At 37.2% G+C, this 21,221-nt stretch overlaps 1 long non-coding RNA gene across 1 annotated transcript; it reads right to left on the bottom strand.

Annotated features, from left to right (window-relative positions):
- Nucleotides 1-120: 120 nt before the first annotated feature.
- On the bottom strand, nt 121-19,865 carry LOC136853096 (uncharacterized). The gene is made up of 3 exons (XR_010857336.1): nt 19,777-19,865; nt 15,246-15,346; nt 121-257 (listed from the first exon to the last, which is right to left on the bottom strand). It is a non-coding gene; the product is annotated as an uncharacterized lncRNA (long non-coding RNA).
- Between the last annotated feature and the right edge of the window lie 1,356 nt (nt 19,866-21,221).

The following is a 21,221-nucleotide window of genomic DNA, read 5'->3' as shown; positions in this document are numbered from 1 at the left end:
TACAGTACATACGTAATGTATGTATATATAATACTGTATGAGAGATTGATAGTGTTTTTTTCTTTAGTTTTATGATATATCAGATACTTACCATCCAGGACTAGATGATAGAAATCATTGCTACAGCATACTTCATTCTCTTTGCAGCCCGGGGCTTCGATTTCATCAAAACATGTGTAACTTTCCACGGACACGCAATTCCCACCTTTTTCAGCGCATGTGGCTTCTCTGGTTGTTTCCCCACAAACACCCATCAACTGCAGGTGAGTGAATTAAGGAGTAGTTACTGAACTGCATGATCTGAATATGTATCTCATTCCTTCTTTTTTAATCTCTTCATGTGAAAATGGGCTGGTGATGCCTGCAACGTTGATGTCGTCCTTTTTTCCAAATATTTTAAAATGATCGGAGGTATAATTGGGTATACTAACGAAAAGCAAGTGGCGGATTCCAGAAACATTTGTGGATTTGTCTGTTTTGAATGTTCTCATGTCTGCACATGAAGCTTATGGTGTTTATAAGTCTTATCTCTTTTGTTTTGAAATTAAAATCCTTGAATTTGCTATCGCGCCCTTGGTTTATTGTTAATTACACAAAAACTCAGCACTATAATGTAAATGACAAAAACTTTGAAATATTTTGGTAATAATTACATTGGTTTCCACTTTAAGTATTGTACTTTTTAGTCATTGATTAATTTGTCACCTAGTAAGTGTTACAGATTTTTTATATTCCCATATTCATGTCACTTAATTAACAAGGAGTGCATGTAATTGTAATAAATGGATCTTGTTAAATGATAAGGTGCATTCAAAAAACTTTTTGGTCTCTAATAGGAATCGAGAAGAATTGCTAGAACATCTGTATGGTGGCAGGTAGGCTATTATTGTAGTGAAATGTCTTTTCAAGATTGTTCTGTAAATAAGGAAAAGACAAACTGTAGGAAATCTTGTTACAATATACGGTAAACGGTATACTGTACTATATCCAGAGTGCTGGTAATATTCATTTTAATTATCATGGTTAATATTTTGTTAAAATTATTAGGGATTAGAGGAGCCATTTTGTTTATAATTGGAATTATTTATTATTATTATTATTATTATTATTATTATTATTATTATTATTATTATTATTATTATTATTATTCTACTGACCAATTTTGTGCGAGATCTACAGTATATGAAAAAATTTTTGGATGAAATTTTTATGAAACCGCTATCATAAATTTATGCTTTCAACATTTTTATGAAGAAGGCTATACAATATTGTGCCCATATGGAATTCTGAAAAACTGAAACGATCTTTAGAGTTGTAAATTGAAATTTTGTTTGACTGTGCATCATCTACAGACATGCTGACAAATGAAAGTTCTTAAATAGATGTCAATCTGTATCCAGATTTGGCAGTAATGGCCAAGTTTACAAGGTCATATACCTTAAAATTTTAAAGTTTAATAAGTGAGAACATTAGTCTTATTTTACTCCGACACAATAAGTAGGTCGCCATAGGTGTGGTAGAACAGCTCATGCTGTAAAAAGAACATGTACAGTATCATATTATGCATATATCATTTATCTCACAACACGAACTATATCGTAGGTCCCCGCTAGATCGCGGATCAGCAATCGCAGCTTCTGTGAATCTTGGGGTTTTTGTGGAACTTATCTCCAAATATATCGTGGAAAATTCACTAATTTGCAGATTTTTTCGCAGCAATATTCACTAATTACTTTATTTTCATCTCATGACTAAATACACTTTTTATGATAAAAAAAATAATATTAATATTAATGTAAAGACAGTAAAACATCAATGAAATGCTAAATTAAAATCCCGCAAAATCACAAAACAGCTTACCAGTGTTCATAAACACCTCAGTTTTCTCTCTCTCTCTCTCTCTCAGTATACATATCCTTTAATAAGAAAAACAGCAAAATATCAATAAAATGTTATTTCACTAACAGAACCCATTTCCGTGTATTATATTGATGTATTATCATCGTAATATGTATAAAAAAAACGATCGTCCCGACATTTGTAATTATTTATACTGTAGATGTGTTGCCATATTTTTTTCTTTCTCTGATTTACTGAACCACATTTCATAAGTTTAGTTTACTCTATGATTATCACACATTATAACATTACACAAGAGAATATTTTATCACTGTTGATGTTTCATCTCTAATCACCGTAAAAATATTTAAAATCTGAATTTCTTAAGTAAGCAACACAAGGTTATACTGTACTCTCCTCCCCAGCCTGTCAAGTCAAGTCTCGTTCCCAACTACTGTGCTGAGTCATTTGTAAACACCAGTTCCTCTCTCTCTCTCTCTCTCTCTCTCTCTCTCTCTCTCTCTCTCTCTCTCTCTCTCTCTCTCTCACACACACACAGTGGAATATGAATTACTGTATCATAAACTGTTATGTACAAAATTAAAAATAATAATTCCATTAATACATTTGTTTCTTTTAGCAACTGAAAAATTATTTCCCTAATTCTTTCGAAAGCAGGCTCAATCAGCTGATTCTCAGAACGTAAGCATTACGAACGTCGGGACGATCAATTTTTATTACACACATTACGATGATAACAGTTCAATATAATACTGTACAGTACAAACGGATTCTGTAAGTGGAATAACATTTTATCGATATTTTGCTGTGTTTACATTAATATTAATATTTGATAATTAGTAAATCATTGTAACGTACATACACAAGAGAATATTTTATCACTGTTGATTGTATTTATAATTCGGATTTTTCTTTTCAGTGCATTGCACAATTAAATAATTGAGTAAAGTATTTAACTCAACTTGTGAATTCCCAAAGTTTCCCCCATCTGAAAAAAGAAAATGGGACAGCTTCAATACTGTATGAGAGAAAATGTCTGTGTTTGAATGTAGGGGGGGTGTGAGTCTAGTTTTCACATGAAACTGTAAGCCATATATTTTTAGGGCAATGTTGTAAGATGACTTTGAAATTACATTAAAGGGTTTTAGGATGATAGTTTAAGGTATATTTGTGTTTGAACTATTAAGATAGGCAGTTATAAGCATTTTTAGAAGGCGTCTTTGGTCTTTGAACTATTAAAGTAGGCAGTTATAAGCATTTTTAGAGGGGTGTTCCAACTTATTGCGGATTTTCGCTTAATGCGGGTGTTTTTGGTCCTTAATCCCTGTGTTCACCAGGGATGCACTGTAAAGACAGTCCACAGTTTACAGCTGGGGTTCTGTTACCAGTGGGGCGCCTAACCCGAAAAATGCCGTAAACCAAAACATCATGATTATAATATTGGGAATAAATGGCGGTGCCACCAAACTGGATTACGACACTGTAAAGCTAGGTACTGCACCATAAAACTGCTTACAGTTCTGTAAAATCAGGTTAATGGCGCCATCAAGTTGGAATGCCATAACCCGAGACTGTCATAACCTGGGGACTGCCTGTATATATACTGTATATATGTATGTGTAAATGGATGTATGCACGCATCGAGCAATTTTAACCGAACTTGGTATACGTATGACTTACTTTTTAGAAAAGAATAATGTGGGGGTAAGACATCACTAGCACCAAAGGGGGTGGGAAGGGTTCCCAAAAATGCAGCTGGTTCTGCTCATAGATTTAGTAACTAAATAAACTCTATGGGTTTATTATACCTCATTTTGGTATACATATGACTTACTTTCTGGGAAAGAATACTGTGGGGGTAAGACATCACTGGTACCAAAGGGGGTCGGGGTGGGAAGGGGGTGACATGTAAAAATAATAAAAAAACAACAGATATTAGTGTCTAATCCATAGATTTGGAGGTTGCTGTGATGGATAGTGAGACTCCTGATGCCTTTCTAAGTCCAAGTCCAGCCCCGATAGGAAGAGGGGGTGAGAAAGGGTGAAAAATGAAATGTCAAAAATGACAGATATTAGTGTCTAATCCATAGTTTTCAAGGTCGCTAAAAGAATAGTGACACACCTAATGCACTCTAAGTTCAAGCTCAGCCCCGATAGGAAGGGGGTGGGGTGAAAAAGGGTGAAATTTAAAATGTCAAAAATTTTGGGCAATGCAATTGAAGCAACTATGTTAACAGGAAGGGGAGAGAGTGAGAGGGAGAGGAAGTGAGAGAGAGAGAGAGAGAGAGTAGATGGGGTGTCGGGGAGGAAAAAGAGGGAAAGAGTGAGGGGGAATTAGAGAGAGGGAGAGGAAGTGAGAGAGAGAGCGAGAGAGTAGATGGGGTGTCAGGGAGGAAAAAGAGGGAAAGAGTGAGGGGGAATTAGAGAGAGAGAGAGATTGAGAGGGAGAGGAAGTGAGAGAGTAGAGGGGGTGGTAGGGAGGAGAAAGAGATAAAGAGTGAGGGAGACTTGGAGAGAGAGAGAGAGTGAGAGAAAGAAAGTGGGAGAGAGAGAAGAGGGGTTGTTAGGGAGGAGAATGAGGGAAAGAGTGAGGGGGAGTTGGAGAGAGAGGGAGTGAGAGGGAGAGTAGAGGGGGTGTTAGGGAGGAGAAAGAGGAAAAGAGTGAGGGAGACTTGGAGAGAAAGAGAGAGAGAGAATGAGAGTGAGAGGAAGTGAGAGAGAGAGAGAGTAAAGGTGGTGTTAGGGAGGAGAAAGAGAGAGAGAGAGAGTTTATCGATTTTCATTCAGTTTTCCCGGCAGCGCCAGGTTGGACAACTAGTGTTTATATATATATATATATATATATATATATATATATATATATATATATATATATATATATATATATATATATATATACAAATTATATACTGTATATATGTATGTGTACAGTATACATACATATATATATATATATATATATATATATATATATATATATATATATATATATATATATATATTTACACTATATATATGTGTACAGTATGTATGTGTGTATATATATACATATGTATGTATTATATATTTCTACGAATATACCTCAGATACTTACTTGATTCTGAGTAGCAACAGATAATTGCATGGAGTTCATTACATTATCAAGAAATCTACTCTATTTCATTAGAACATCTGACTAAATAGTCTGAGTAAGGCAATTCTGTAGACAACTAAATCAAGGGAAATACTGTGGCTTAGGGCCTTCTTCATGTGAGGGAAGCTTACGTAAACTCAAGGGTCTCTTAATTAATTGTATTTACATAATAAAAACAGATCAGAAGAATGACGAATTACTGGGTAGGTAATAATAAGGGCCTGCTAAACGAATGAATCCTACACATTAGAAATATTCTGCGCCGACGATGTCTTCATGTCAGGAAACATCGCAGAGGGGTAGAAGGGGTGGCATAAGGCCAATGCACATGAGGATAGAGCCAAGTGGTTCCGCAGCCGAGGCTTATCTGCAAGATATGCAAGAAGGTTACTTGCATGAATAATAAGATGCTCAACGGGAACTGAGGGACTGCACAAATGGTGCCAAATAACTGTTCAACACTAAATGCATAATTATGTTTACACTTGTTAATTCCAACACAAATTATTGAAGGTGACTGCACAGTGGAAATAGAAAATAAATCAGACAGAGAAGTAACAGGGATCATGACTGACTAAGAAACCTTATTCTGGTACAATACCTTCGTCTAGATGACGATGTCCTCGTTCGGTGGGGCGCCGACGCTGGAGGAGGTAATTAAGGGGATGCCACTAAAAAGGTATACAGTACTGGTTCGAAAAAAGTTAAGTATACCTTAGTTTTACCAGACCACTGAGCTGATTAACAGCTCTCCTAGGGCTGGCCCGAAGGATTAGACTTATTTTACGTGGCTAAGAACCAATTGGTTACTTAGCAACGGGACCTACAGCTTATTGTGGAATCCGAACCACATTATAGCGAGAAATGAATTTCTATCACCAGAAATAAATTCCTCTAACTCTTCATCAGCCGGCTGTGGGAATTGAACTCCGGCCCATCGAGTGACAGTCTGAAGCTCAACCGAGTCAGCCAACAAAGGGCTTAGTACTGGTTCGAACCTCGGGGTTGAACATGTGAAGGGTACAAGGGACAGGCAAAGGTAAGGACATCTGTCCTTGGTGGAGTTCTGAGCGCTTCTCCCTCTCAACTGCTGTTGCATCGTCTATTTCTAACCTCTTGGGATTATGCCTGGGCATCCAGATAGATGGCGCAAAAGGTCAGTTTTCGCCCCGTTTTCTATAGCGAGCACATGGCATCCAGTCAGACCTCATGGAGAGGTTACCATGGTCCCGGGCGGTGCAGTGCCAACTTTCCCTTTTTTGGCCCTTCCCTCGCCCGTTGTGTGACGCCGTCAAGCAGGCATCTTCGAAGGTCACCTGGGAACAAGGCCTAAGTCATTTGAACAGAGAGAAGGATTAAAGACTTAACCATTTTGGGAGTGAAGGAGAGAGTTTATGAAGGAGTGAATGAAAACCCACAGTTCTAGTAATTAAAACGATTGAAATGAATTTTATTCCTTTCTCTGTTACATTACAGATGTGAAAACAGGTGAGTTTGCTTGGAAAGAAGTTTCCTTTGTCACTATATGTATATATATATATATATATATATATATATATATATATATATATATATATATATATTTATCGATTTAACTTTGGGAAATGCTTACCATGAGCCAGTTATAGACTCTAAATGGATGATTTCGTCACTTACCTCTATTTTGTATAAAATCTGACTGCTGTTGATTCAGGAAGTCATAAAGAAACAAGGAAAAGGGGAATTTATTTGAGCTGAGGGCTCTATTCACAAGGTATTTGTTAGTAAACACGTTAGGGCAAGTTTAAAATTACTTGTATTTATATGAAATGAAATATCAGAAGATGAAATGGACTAATCAGGCAGGCAAGGCCTGAGAGGTTAATTATAACTGGGAAAACTTGAAAGTATATCCGTTGGGGTGATGATGCTGATACAAGGCACAGTCGAGAGAGATTTCCATGGCTAACAAACCCTCTACAAACGGAGAGATTCACGGATTAAAAGCCAGTAAGGACGCAGTAAAATATACTTAGGACAAGGCGAGCACAGAGGGTGCCAAGAAGCCTTGAACACACGATTTTATGTAATTACTTAAACAGGCATTTACGTAACACTGCTCTAACAAGGCAAGATTGATATGGAAACACTGGCACTTAGAAATGAAAATAGGAAGTTTAGTACGAGAATGAAAACTGTGTGACTGACTGGAAGAACCTTTCCAACAGATCACTTTACCTTGTAGAAGAGGTGGCTTCAGCTAGGGTAATGGCAGTGGAGGAAAGGCTAAGGGCTTCACTCGTAAGAATACTAAAGGTCCCTACAAGATAGGACCATGTGGTAGGGCATGGCTCTTGAAAGGAGGCGGGATGGAAGGGGAGATGTCTCTCGCTCACATCCAGAAATGTCTCTCTCTATCTTGTTCCTTCGGTAAGACCCTTATATGACTTTGGTCAGGGGTCAGGAGGTTATCCACAGGTAGATTGGGCTTGGTGTCGTTTCCCTATGCGCGGGCATTATATATGACCCAAAGCCCAGGTGTTCATGCCAGCTAACCTCTCTTAATCTGCCTCCCCGGCCCTGTTCCTGCCTCCAGCCAGGCTTAGGGTCTGAAAGCAAAGTCTCCCACAGCGTCACATGTTCGAGAAGAGAAAGTTGTCAGGCAGTGCCCAAAATGCACTGTTGTATTTTCCAGCTTCAAGTGAAGCATTTGGTGGCTGGGATTTTTGGGAAAAAATAATAATAATAATAATATATATATATGTATATATTATATATATATACATATACATAGTGTATATATATATATATATATATATATATATATATATATATATATATATATATATATATATATATATATATGTGTGTGTGTGTGTGTGTGTGTGTGTGTGTGTGTGTGTGTGTGTGTATATGTATAACTGAATCACGAAAATATGGAACGTGATGAATATATAAATAAAGACAAAATCCATGAAGGAAAGAGAAACAATGGAGTCCTGCGAGGCCTGTCGACTGTCGTCCTTTACTCAGGAGACTGGAGAAATATAAAAATAAGTTTACAAAGGAAGCTCATATACTGTAAATGACACATGGGGATTACAAAGAAAAAAATATGTACCTGAAATCCAACACATTTGAAGAATTAGTAGAACTGCCAAAACAGGGTGAATATTTAAGAGGTTTTACAAAGGATTATGACCAACCGTTGAGGAGCAGGGACAGGACAATTAAAAGATTATACAAGGAGGTGAATGACCACCAAAAAATTTTATAAAAGTACAATTCAATAATTCTCATTTTTTATAAACAAAAATTTTTGCAAGATGAACGTTTATACAGATAAAAAATTATATTAAACATACGAATACATAGAAAATATATGTAACTTTCAGTCCAATTCATCCTGTGAGAGTGTTCACTTAAATGAATGAATGCAGCATTAGATGTCTGTCCAGTTTTGACTGAATGCTTATGTTGCTTAGTACGTACGTCTAAATCTTTGCTAGATTGGCCAATATAAAAAGAAGGGCAGTCCAAACATGGAATTTTATATACTGTATTATGTTGTTGTTTTCTTTACGGCTATTTTATATTAACATTCCATTTAGTGTGTTACTATAGAAAAAAACGAGGTTGACATTAAAAGATTTTAACAATGATTTTATGTTTTCAGAACCACTAAAATAAGGCAAGCTAAGAATATTCTTAGGTATTTCTTTCTCCATGTTACTTTCACTATAAAACTTTTTGTCGGCTTTATTATAACAAATATCTAGTATATGTGAAGGATAACATATAGCTGTCCTTGTTTTTCTTATGTATTCGATTTCTTGATCCAAATACTGGAACTGACAATGCGCAAAGCTCGTAAAAACCTAGAAGAAAAAAGAATTGATATCTTGATATTGAGGTGATGGCCTGAATAAAAATGGATATAAGTTAAGTTGTTGGTTGGTTTCTATAAATACTGAGTTTGCATTGAAATGGTTCTCTGTGTATTAAAACATCTAAGAAAGGGAGGCAACTGTCTTTTTCTAATTCTAAAGTAAACTTAATGGATGGTACCTGGTTATTCAAATTAGAGAGCAAATCATTTACATCAATACCAGCAGGCAAAACAGCTGAAATATCGTCAACATAATCTTTTTTTATCTTTAAGGTTTTTTCACTGTGCTATTGAAATTTTTTGACTTGATCAAGGGGATTTTTTGTCAGTCTTCTGTAAATTGTATCATCATCCAGTAGCGCTTGCGTATGTGATATGTAGTCAGCTTTATCTAAAATTACAATACTATTCGACTTATCAGCTTTTGTGATGTGGATTGCATTATCTTTTTTAAGATCCGTCAAACTTTTCTTATAGCAAGCAGGGATTTTACTCTCACGCCCAACATTTGCAGTTCCATAAACAATACCTTTAATTATATCAACATGATTTTGAGGAAGATCACAATATTTTTCAAATATATGTGGGGACGACGCAATCATTAAAGCGGAGGGTCTTTTTGATATAAAGAAGGATAATCCAAATCTGAGTGCACTTACAACATTTTCACGTATTTGTTTACTTGATAAGTTAATAATACAATAATTACGTGCACTGTTAGTCCAGTCACTGCTTTCAGTAAGATTTTTTTTAGTTGTCAGTCGAGTTTCCATGTTAGGGCATCTGTAGTCTTACGAAGTTTTCCATAAATTTCTTGTCGCAGCGAGTCCTTCCAATCAACTGGGATAGAATGATTAAATGAAATTCTGGCTTTCTCTAATTCCTTAAATTTTTCCTTCTCCTCTTGCTTTTCGGCTGCTATGTGGCGTTTTAACATCATGGCACTGAATTCATTGATTGGATGATGGTCATATCTTAAACGGCGTGGTAGCAAGGATGTAGGGAGAACTTCTTCAGACAGGCATTTCTTCAGGAAAGTTGAATTCTGGTCGAATGTGCAGAAATTGTTAATGTTTAAAAAAAAAAAAAGTTACTGAGTTGTACTTTCATAATATTTTTTGGTGGTCAGTCACCTCCTTTTATAATCTTTTAATTGTCCTATCCCTGCTTCTGAACGGTTGATCCTAATTCTCTGTAAAACCTCTTAAATATTTAACCCCGTTTTGGCAGTTCTACTGATTCTTCAGTTGTGTTAGATTCCAGGTACATATTTTTTTCTTTGTAATCGCCATCTCTCATTTATATGAGCTTTCTTTGTAAACTTATTTTTATATTTCTTCAGTCTGCTAAGTAAAGGACGACAGTCGAAGGGCCTTGCAGCACACCATTGTTTCTCTTTTCTTTGTGGATTTTGTCTTTATAAATATATATGTGTTTGTACATATGTATGTATGTATGTATGGATATATATATATATATATATATATATATATATATATATATATATATATATATATATATATATATATATATATATATACATTTTCTTTTCTAGTTAATGGATCATTTCCGCATCTCTTAGTGGCATCTTTAGGACTGGATTATAAATTGATATACCATCACATTGCTGGACGTAGAAAGTCTATTCACGATTGTACCCATGGATGAAACTGTAAAGTCCCTGCTGAGCGGGTTTTCTATGGTGAACCACCCGTTTTCTTCGATATCGCTCCTACAAGATCGGGTCAGGCGAAATTAGCCATATTTTTCTTGTGTAAATATGTATCTATTACTAATTCAATTGTATCTGTTTTCTTTGCACATGTGTTAGAATGTTATGTCAATTCTTGTGAACTTACCTTTTACATTACATGTATTTATCCATTGTAATTATTACCGAGAGTAATTGACCTCGGGTCACCTAAATTCTATTGTATCCCTCTGTGTGATGTCCGCACGCCACTTTATAAGCGACCTGCGTTCTGAATAAACTAGCAGTACCTGTCCTCCTGCTCATTATTTTGCACCTCTTAAAGTGGTGACCCCGGAGTGGTTCCCAGAGCCTTTAGCGGACTCATACGGCGACCTAGTATTGGCTCCATGAACTACCCCACGCCCTTAACGGACTAAACATGGCGCTTTAACCAGTGTTCGGGTGTGCTGACTGTCGTCGGCAAATCACCAGCGTCATTAGCGGACCCACATGGCGCACTCCCAAGTGCATATTGACGCGAGTAACCCACTCCAAGTAAGAGGGCAACAGTGAGTATGGACGCGGACATTCCCTCCCACACACAGTTAACCGCGAACTTCGCGGACTCGGATATCTCCCTCGCGCACGACCCGCCTGCGCCCTCCCCTGCGCCAAGGCTCACGCGCTCCTCCACGCCGCTACCCGCGCCCCGCGTGCTGCCCGTCCTGACGGAACAGACTAAATCCGCCCTCACCATAAAGCTGCTGCCCTTCACGCACAGCAACCCATCATCATGGCTCTGCAGGGTCGAGGGGCAGTTCAGACTGGCGGGACTTACTGACGAGGTGCTGCAAGCTGACGCCATGATCAACGCCCTCCCGGAGGAGGTCTACAGGAAGCTCGTCCTGTGGGTGTCTGCTGCACGCCCCGTCACCTACCAGCATCTAAAAACCTCTCTTGTTGGGACCTGCTCCCTGCCGGTCTCTGAGAGAGCCGCCCGCGCCCTTGATCTCGTCAACAACCCTCGGCATGACCAGAACATCCTGGAGACTTGGGCGTGATCCAGGACCTTCTCACCCTTCCCGTGACGGACAGCAGCGGTAGACAGTCGAAGATTAGCCTATCAGGGGAGATCCTCCTCCGTCAGCTCCTCCCGGAGGTCTGAACCCAGATCCTCGACCCTTACACAATGCCGTTCGAGGACCTCATCAGGATGGCGCAGCAGCTGATGGACTCCTCAAGGGCAGCGAAGCGGGCATCCACGCCCACATACCCCATCAGTTCCCTCCAGCTGGAGGATAACGCGGAGGAGGAGATAAGCGCTGTCACCAGGAGACGGCCAGCATACCACCACAAGAAATACCCACCAGTGCCTTGCCACTACCACCAGTGGTATGGCAAGGACGCCTGGAGCTGCCAACCCCCCTGCTCTTTTGCCCATCCAAAAAACGGAGGAGGTGGTGGCCAACAGAACAGGCCACCATGGCAGCAGAGGAACCCAGGAGCCCAAAACCATTAGGCTTCTACGTCCGCAACACTGTCTCCGGCAGGATGATGTTGGTCGACACCGGGGCCATTCGATCAGTGTTCCCGCCGTCCAGAGAGGACCGCAAACGCCCGCCGGACCCGGCTGCCTTCCTGACTGCCGCCAATGGGTCCCCCGTCCTCTCCTACGGCACCAGGCTCCTGTCGATCTCCATCCTTGGCCGGAGATATACGTAGAACTTCATTGTGGTGGACGTAAGGACCCCACTCCTGGGCGCAGATTTCCTCGCCCACTTTGGGCTGGCAGTCGACGTCGGTCACAAGCGTCTATTAGACACCGACTCCTGCCAGTCCCTCCCCCTATCGCCAGGACCTAGTGTGCCTACCATCTGTTCCCTCACCCCACCAGTACGCCCAGCTGCTGAAGGAGTTCCCCGACGTTTTCAAGCCCGAACTGCGCCAGGTACCCTGCGCCCCGGCAAAGCATGGAATCTACCACCACATTAAGATGAAGGGCCCCCTAAGATTTTGCATTTTTTCAATATATTCACTTTTATTTAAAATGTTCTGCCTTATAATAATAGTATGAAAGATATCCCTCATCTTCTTAAGAATTTTGGTGTTAATGTCGCATTTAAGAACAATACAACAATGAAAAATGTACTTATCAAGAACTCCCCAGACAATATTAAAGGGTGTGTATATAAAATTCCGTGTAAGTCTTGTGACAACTTTTATATTGGCCAAACCGGGAAAGCACTGGAAAAAGAATTGAACAACATAAGAAATGTGTGAGATATGCACAAGGGAACAGTGGTATATTTGTACATGTTAGTGAGAACAATCATGCTATCAACTGGGAAGGGGCAAAAGGATTGTATATTCTAATAATGCACTGGAAAGGAACATCATTGAATCTAGCTTCATAAAAGAAAGTTACAACCATAATATGAATATCAGTCAAGGGATGTATAAACTTGATCCTTTAATATCAAAAGAAATTTGTAAATTGTTTAAACTTTAAGGTAGGCAGTAGAGATATATGAAAATAGGATTATCATATTTGTAAACACAGTACGAGGGTAGTAATGTTAATGAGTTTCCAAACTCCGCCTCCATGACACCTGTCAGGTGTGGATCTGAGGTGGGGTATGGTCTGTTTATCAGCAATGTCCCCTGAGAGTCTATTGTGATTTTTAGCCAAATGAGTTTTAAAGGCCACTCCTACCTCGACACCGGCCTGAGTGGGGATATGGAGCCTCTAACGGTTGTGTATGTTCGTCAGTACTGTTCTTGTAGTATATATATTTGTGACTTCTCACACTCTGTATCAGTCATTCGTCAATGGCTTGGAAATAAAGTCGAAACCGGTCAGGACCTACACCCCGTTTCTTATTTTTCACCTGTGGTAATGTGTGATAAATGAATCACGTACAAAAGTGATAATAATCTTATATATATATATATATATATATATATATATATATATATATATATATATATATATATATATGTATGTATGTATGTATATATATATATATATATATATATATATATATATATATATATATATATATATATATATACTGTACACACTCAGCAACCTCAAAAACTATGGATTAGACACTAATATCTGTTGTTTTTGGTTATTTTTTATGGCACCCCCTTCCCACCTCCCCTTCCTATCAGGGCTGAACTTGGATTTGAAGGGGATCTGGAGTGTCACTATTCATCTCAGCAACCTCAAAAACTATGGATTAGACACTAATATCAGTCGTTTTCAATTCTTTTTACATGTCACCCCCTTCCCACCTCTTCTCACCGACTCCCTTCTGGGGTTGAACTTGGACTTGAAGGGCATTGGGAGTGTCACAATTCTTTTCAGGGACCTCAAAAACTGTGGATTAGACACTAATATCTTCGTTTCGGTTATTTTTACTTCACCGCCTTCTCACCCCCCCTTCTTATTATGGCTGAACTTGGACTTGAAGGACATCGGGAGTGTCACTATTAATCTCAGAAACCTCAAAAACTATAGATTAGTCACTAATATCTGTCGTTTTGGTTATTTTTACATGTTACCCCTTCCCACCCCCACCCCTATTGTGGCTGAACTTGGACTTAAAAAGGGCATCAGGAGTGTTACTATTCATCTCAGCGACCTCGAAAGCTATGGCTTAGACACTAATAACTGTAGTTTTCCGAAATTTTTACATTTCACCCCCTTCCCACACATGCCCCCTTTGGTGCCAGTGATGTCTTACCTCCACAGTGTTCTTTTCCAGATAGTAAGTCATATGATACCAAGTTTAGTTGACATTACTCAATGCGTTTCAGAGTGCATGGGAACACACACACACACACACACACACACATCCATTTATATATATATATATGTATGTAAATATGTTTATATATATATATATATATATATATATATATATATATATATATATATATATATATATATATATATATATATATATATATATATATATATATATATATATATATAGGGTATCACACACGAGTTTATGCAAATATTTTGGGAAAAGAAAGAAAAAGCAATATTGAGCAGAAAATGTTGTATAAACATATGCATTTTAAGGCCTCGTTTGTCGGTGAGGGGAATTTTAAAATAACCGATATCATTAGCGCTGCTTTCATGCGATGAAGGTTGGTAACGGTAGGTCGGAGTAGCCTGGGATGTTGGGGAGAAAGTAGAGGAGGAGGATGGAGTGGTTAGGCCGATGTGAATTAAATACACCCCAATCAAATGTATTATTTTGATTTTGAACAAAAAAAGTGTATGTATCATTGAAACTCTCCCTCAATATCAGTGAGATTCATTGGACACTGATAAAAAAAGTAAGCCGAATTGAATCTAGCCTCCATCAAAGGTAGGCTTACTCATTGGCCACCTATCAAAGATTTAAAATGTATTTTTAAAAGTGTCCCTCTCCATCTAAAGCATTCACTACTTACTTGATACTAAAGCCATACGGTACCGCTGTAAGCTAATCGTTAAAATTAGATTAATTGCAAGAAAAAGAATCATAATTAAAAGGCTAGCAATCCACTTGCCTTATTCACTTCACCCCCTCCCCCCCCGCCCCACATCCCAGGCTACTCCTACCATACATTTTTGTATGTACAGTATTTCAGATATTTTACATACACATTTCACTCACAAAGCATTCACTTACCTTAGTGCATGAGAGCAACGTAAGTGACAGGCTTAATGACTTCAAGTCCAGCCCCATGGCTTAGGGGATCTAAGAGGCTTCTATATTTTGGCTGCAGTTATCTGTAAAGCAAGTATCCAGTTCAGATTATTCTAGACTTCCTTTTGAGTTAGAGTGTACTGTACTGTTTTCTCTCAGAGTAGTAATTTTGGTTATTATAGTAACAGAATTAAATATACTGCCATGTTGTTATTTTTAATGTATGGTTCCTCTTGAGGTTAATTTTCCTTCATTTATTTGAAACAGTAATTGTGGCTGCTTCAGAAAAAAGGTGCATAGGGGAGGTGCGCCATACAATGAAGATTAATTCTTAACTTGCATAAAGATATGGATCTAAATTAAAACAATATACATATTTTGACAGTTTTTTGGAGGTGTCTTGCACAAAGATGTGAATCAGTCGGTTAGATATTTTCGAATCTGGATGGAAATTTTGTGTACAGATTTTCATGAACTTTCGATAAGAGTTTAGACAGAAATTCATGACCAATCCCACATATTCTAATGAAGTCCTCTACAAAGAAATGTTCAGTAAGATTTTCATTCCGATTGGATTAATAGTAAACATCAAATTTAGGTGATCAGTGTCTATTTAAGGGAATAGACTGTGGGCTACTGAGCTCATTCATTAAAATCATCAAATATCTTCAGTATATCTAGTTAATGAGTGTTTACATTTTTTGGAGCAAAAAGCTGCATTTATTTGTGAAAATAGAGATAAATGACGATTTGGTCGTATGAGAGGATGTCTGTTAGACTTGTAATGTTATGGGCGTCTGTTAATAATTATCTCTTGTATTTGGCGCTAGGACCATTGCCACTGGGAACATTGCCACTGGGAACATTGCCAATGGGAACGTTGCCCATGTGGGAATATTGCCAATGGGAACATTGCCACTGGGAACATTGCCCATGTGGGAATATTGCCCATGTGGGAATATTGCCACTTGGAACATTGCCCATGTGGGAACATTGCCACTGGGTACATTACCCAGTTATTTTTTTTTTTTTTTCTAGTTAATGTTATTTACAGCCTATTTTTAGAAACTAGGGAACTTTTAAACTGCCATTAGATTGTTGAAGAATGTAAGCCAAACATCTACTTTAGTTTTATTTTGCGTAGGGTTTTATTTATTTTCAGGAACAAAAGATAAGAATTTTTTATTTTTTAGAAAAATCTCATTGAATCTATTATTTTATTAGAATCATTTTTTTAAAAATCACAATTTTATTAAAAACAAAAGAAATTAAAATCAAACATTTTTTTTATAAAAAAACGAGAATTTAAGTTTAATTAGAATATGTGCATGTTATATGCAATGGACCTCAAGTATGCTAATTGATCATGGCCATTTCTATAATTATCAACAAAGTTCTTTATGCGTGCATTAATGTCGGCATATTGTTTATTTTTGGGAAAAGGAACACCACGTTCAAACTGAACACGCTTTGTAAAGGCGAAGCTTTCCTCCTGTTTCAATGCAATGATTAATTGTCCAAAGAGTTGGGTGAGAATTAGTCACAGATGCATTCAAAGGTAGAGCTTGTTGAGTTCGAGATATACATTCAAAAAGTAATTGGGTACATAGGTTGATCTCTGCGTCGGTTGTTTCGTCTTCCTCTTAATACACCTATGTAAGTAGTTTCGAAATAAGAGACAAATTCCGATGGTATACGATCATCTTCTGATAACTCTTCAAAAACTTCAACGACTTCATCGGAAGGTACGAATGCAAGTGCTGAAAAATACCTCATCAAAAGAGAGAATGCATTATCGTTGTGATATTGGTGTTTAAATCCAAGTTCCACAACCTTACAGTATAATGACTTAGAAAAGTGAAATAAACAGCCATTTAAAATTGCATTAGGGTAAACGTATTTAAGTGCATTAATAGAAGCCCTCTCAAAGTCAACAGTAATATTTTGAAGCTGGTTGTTATCCAATAACTCTTTAATTTTTTCATAACATGCTCTGTATGTTGTTTCGGTTTTGTTTGGTAAAAGAACAAATGCTCGTTTTTAAAGTAGTTTGAGCAATTTTAGCCTCGACTACATCCTTAGTCGCAGAGTGGTTGTGCTCACCAACATGCTTTATAATCTCACCATCTTCCGTGTGCAATCTTGCTTTGCAATTATTTTTCTTTCTTCGAGAACATTCCCAATAAATTATTTTCCCTGTCTTATTTGTGCTATGCTTATGATATATGTATTGGAGCTCATCTACGAGCATATTACTTCCACGTTCGCTATGTATCACACGTGCCATTATGGGTCTTAGGATGAACTAATTCTTGTTAAGCGATGGGAAGACTGGAAACACCAACGACTGATATTTTTCATATAAAAGTTCGATGTTTGGCTTACAGTCTACAACAATCTAAACTAGCTAATTATTTTTCGAGGAAAAACATAAAAATACAGTTAACTAGTAAACTAGCTAATAATCTTTTGAAAAAATGATAATGTAAATAGTAAACTTACCTTTAAAAAAAAGAAGCGGGCAATGTACCCATTGGCAGTGTTCCCACATGGGCAATGTTCCAAGTGGCAATATTCCCACATGGGCAATATTCCCATATGGGCAATGTTCCCAGTGGCAATATTCCCATTGGCAATATTCCCACATGGGCAATCTTCCAGGTGGCAATGTTCCCAGTGGCAATGTTCCCAGTGGCAATGTTCCGCGCACGCTTGTATTTATTTGGTTGTTAATATCCAGCTTATATTTTTTGTATACTTGGTTAGTTGAATTTTTTTTCTTTACAAAGACAAGTCACCTTTCTGCTCCAGGGATAACCCAGTAGCCTCTTATCCTGGAAAACCCCTCAGAGGATGTGGATGATCCAATATCCTGTCTATGAAAGATTGAGTCTGTGGCAAAATCATATGTTTTAACTGGTGGTTTCCTTATGTATTTCACTATAAATTTATCTTTATTTACCTCATCATAAATTCCAAAACATGGACGCATGCTAATGGCCTTGTTTGATGCTGTGCACGTTGAGGGTAATGAAAGAGGGGCTGTAATACATCCTAAAACACAGGTTGTGCGTTAAATGGAAATATGCAAATGTCAAAAACTATGATAAAGTAACACTTATGCCATTCCTAAAATTGCTCGTTAAACATTTTTTTATTGGGCCTGAGAATATGAGAATGATTTATAAAGTGAAATGTCAGTGTTAATTTGGTAATTAATATGTAAATTTACTCCATGTAACAGGCAGCATTAAGAATGCTAAAACAGGTAATTGCCTTTTCTTAATTACAGTACTGTACTTGCTTTATCCTGGAATGTTCTAAATTTGTATATCATAATGTAGTTTCTTGGGGCGGTAATTATCAGTATTTATCAGCTTATCTGCAGTAAAACTGTTAAGACTATATTTGGTGTATGAGGTAGATCAGTAATTTTCTATCATAGATAATTCTTTCAAAGCTAAAAGTCATATTTTTTCACATACTCTTACTTCAGAGTTAATAATTGCAGTATTGGTTATCCCCCTTTTTTTATTTCTTGTGGTGGTGACCAAAAAAAAATAAAAAAATAATTTTTAGAGAGATCTTCGAGAAGAAAATGGAAAAGCTTTGTAATGTAGCATAGATAGTAATCTATTAAAAAAATACTTCTTTAACTGACAGAAAAAATTAAAGAGTTATCTGGGGAGAGATGAATATCCCATGTTGTTTTGGATTAGTCTGCTATCAAGGAGCAAGATAATGCCAAAAGATAGAGGTGAATGGCCCATTGTTTGCAATTAGTGTAGGTGTTTTGTTATGTCTTTAAAATGTGCTAGATATTTAAGCATCTTCATGCAAGTTTGATCATAGCAGATATCAAACCTCAATCAAAATTAAATGATCAAGGTGAGGCTTATTTTGGGAGTTGTCACGGACACTAAGGCTCAATCATCTTTCTTTGTTAGTTTGGTGATGAAAAACTACATTTCTCATGTTACAAACCTTCCTCCCATTTTTTAGATAAGATTAAACATTTTTGTGCAAGTCAGAATCCTTTTTTTTTCTTTCTATAATTATACTTCAGATTTTTTTATTATAAATCATGAGTAGCATTCAGTAATTGCTCTCAGGTATATTTTCTGTTGCAAGCAGATGAACCTCCTCTTAGCTTTAAAACAGAACTTGGCATTTTTTCCATTTTTGGCAAATCAATTTTATCTTACAAAAAACTTTCATATTCTTTAGGTTTTGTGTAATAGAACTATTTAATATGAAAATCCAATGTAGCGTAATTATTCCTAATTGCTATGAATATTGCTTTTGCTGTTTTTTAGTCAGATATTTTGTAAATAACCTCTGCATAATTAAGAAAATAATAACCATGTTTGCAACACGTATAATGCTCCTATCATAAAAAATACAACTACCAGTACTTGCTGGAGTGTGAAAACTTTTGATGTTTCTTACTTATTTTTCTTGATGTTCTAAAAGTAAGTGTAGTAAGTCCTGTATTTTTGTTTGGTGTACTTACATTGCTCGCTCCTTGTTGCCTGAGGTCTTCATAGGGCGTCTCTTCACTCTTGACTGAGAGAATGTAGAATGTTGGGAAGTGGATTAGACAGACTCTTATAAGCGGGCATCTGTGTGCAGGTGTAATGGGTTTAAAAACGTGAGGAATGTACATATTCATATGGTTTTGATTTGCATAACTGTTACATCTGTCGGTAAATGAAGTATATTCAGTGTCATTGGGTAATTGATGATGTTTTGGACTTGTTTCTTGTTGAGAGAGAGAGAGAGAGAGAGTCACTCACATTTTTTGAAAGTGAAACCATAACTTACAAGAAGTTATTGGTAGTGCAGCCATAGCCTAAGGACAGGTGTATCAAGGTGAATTAAGTTAATTTGTGGTGTTAGGTAATGGTTTAACATTTTCCATCGAAGTAAAGAAAAAGTTCTGTTGTGTACTATGTATTAAACTGGCAAAATATGAATGAGAGATTTATTAGTTGTACAGTAACTTTCAGTTAGGAGGACAGTTGTAAGACAGTTTTAGTAAGGTAGACGGAAGACTCCACATTCATTTGAAAAATTTGAATAAAGCATTTAACTTTTATTTTAAGCCTTAGAAGTTTAAAGAATATCCAGAATTATATGAAAGGTTCTATACCAGAGGATACTGAATTTTTTTCCTGTATCAGAATTGTGTACACTTTTGGGGGAGGATGATTGTTTAAAATTATGGAATGTATAGGTAGACTTGGTTCAGTTTTTTATAAATATCAGTACAAGGTGCCACACTGTTAGATACAGTGTACAGTCAGAGCATTATTATTGTTCTGCCATTTTATAGAAAAAGTGTCTGTATTTTTATCTCTCTCTCTCTCTCTCTCTCTCTCTCTCTCTCTCTCTCTCTCTCTCTCTCTCTCTCTCTCTCTCTCTCTCTCAGGCAGTTTATTTCAACAGTATTCATATACGTTCTTCTGCCCAGAGTATATCTTTGCGATGTTTCTTGCCATTTTTGACGAAGGCAGAATAAGTTATGTTACTGTATTTTTATTTAAAAACATCAACTCATATATTTGACCTTTGGCCTAATGAGAATGTGGTCCAACCATTACATTTTCGAAAACCTAAAATAGCCCCCACAGCTCATAATGGAACAATTCGGTAGAATTAAAGACAGATGCCAGCTTCCCTCTTTGGTAGTGCAAGGGAAACCCAAGAACTATGGATCTGGGAGGGAAACTTGGAGTTACAAGCTGGGACCAAATAGTTCACTATCGAATGTGTTGAACTGGTTGATGTGGAGGCTTTTGAGACTGGGAGAGCTAAGACTCAACTGAAATAAAAGTTTTGATAGTCTTGCAAGAATGATTTCCAGAAGGGTGATATGGCTTGAGTACCATGTTCTATCTGCGGTAATTCTTTCCATAACCTATTGGAGAGGACGAAAGGTTTGCTGAACCTAGTACA

This window comes from Macrobrachium rosenbergii, chromosome 26 (genome assembly GCF_040412425.1).
Source record: "Macrobrachium rosenbergii isolate ZJJX-2024 chromosome 26, ASM4041242v1, whole genome shotgun sequence".
Lineage (NCBI taxonomy): Eukaryota > Metazoa > Arthropoda > Malacostraca > Decapoda > Palaemonidae > Macrobrachium > Macrobrachium rosenbergii.
Note: the sequence above shows the minus strand (reverse complement) of the source record. Positions and strands in the feature narration are given on the sequence as shown.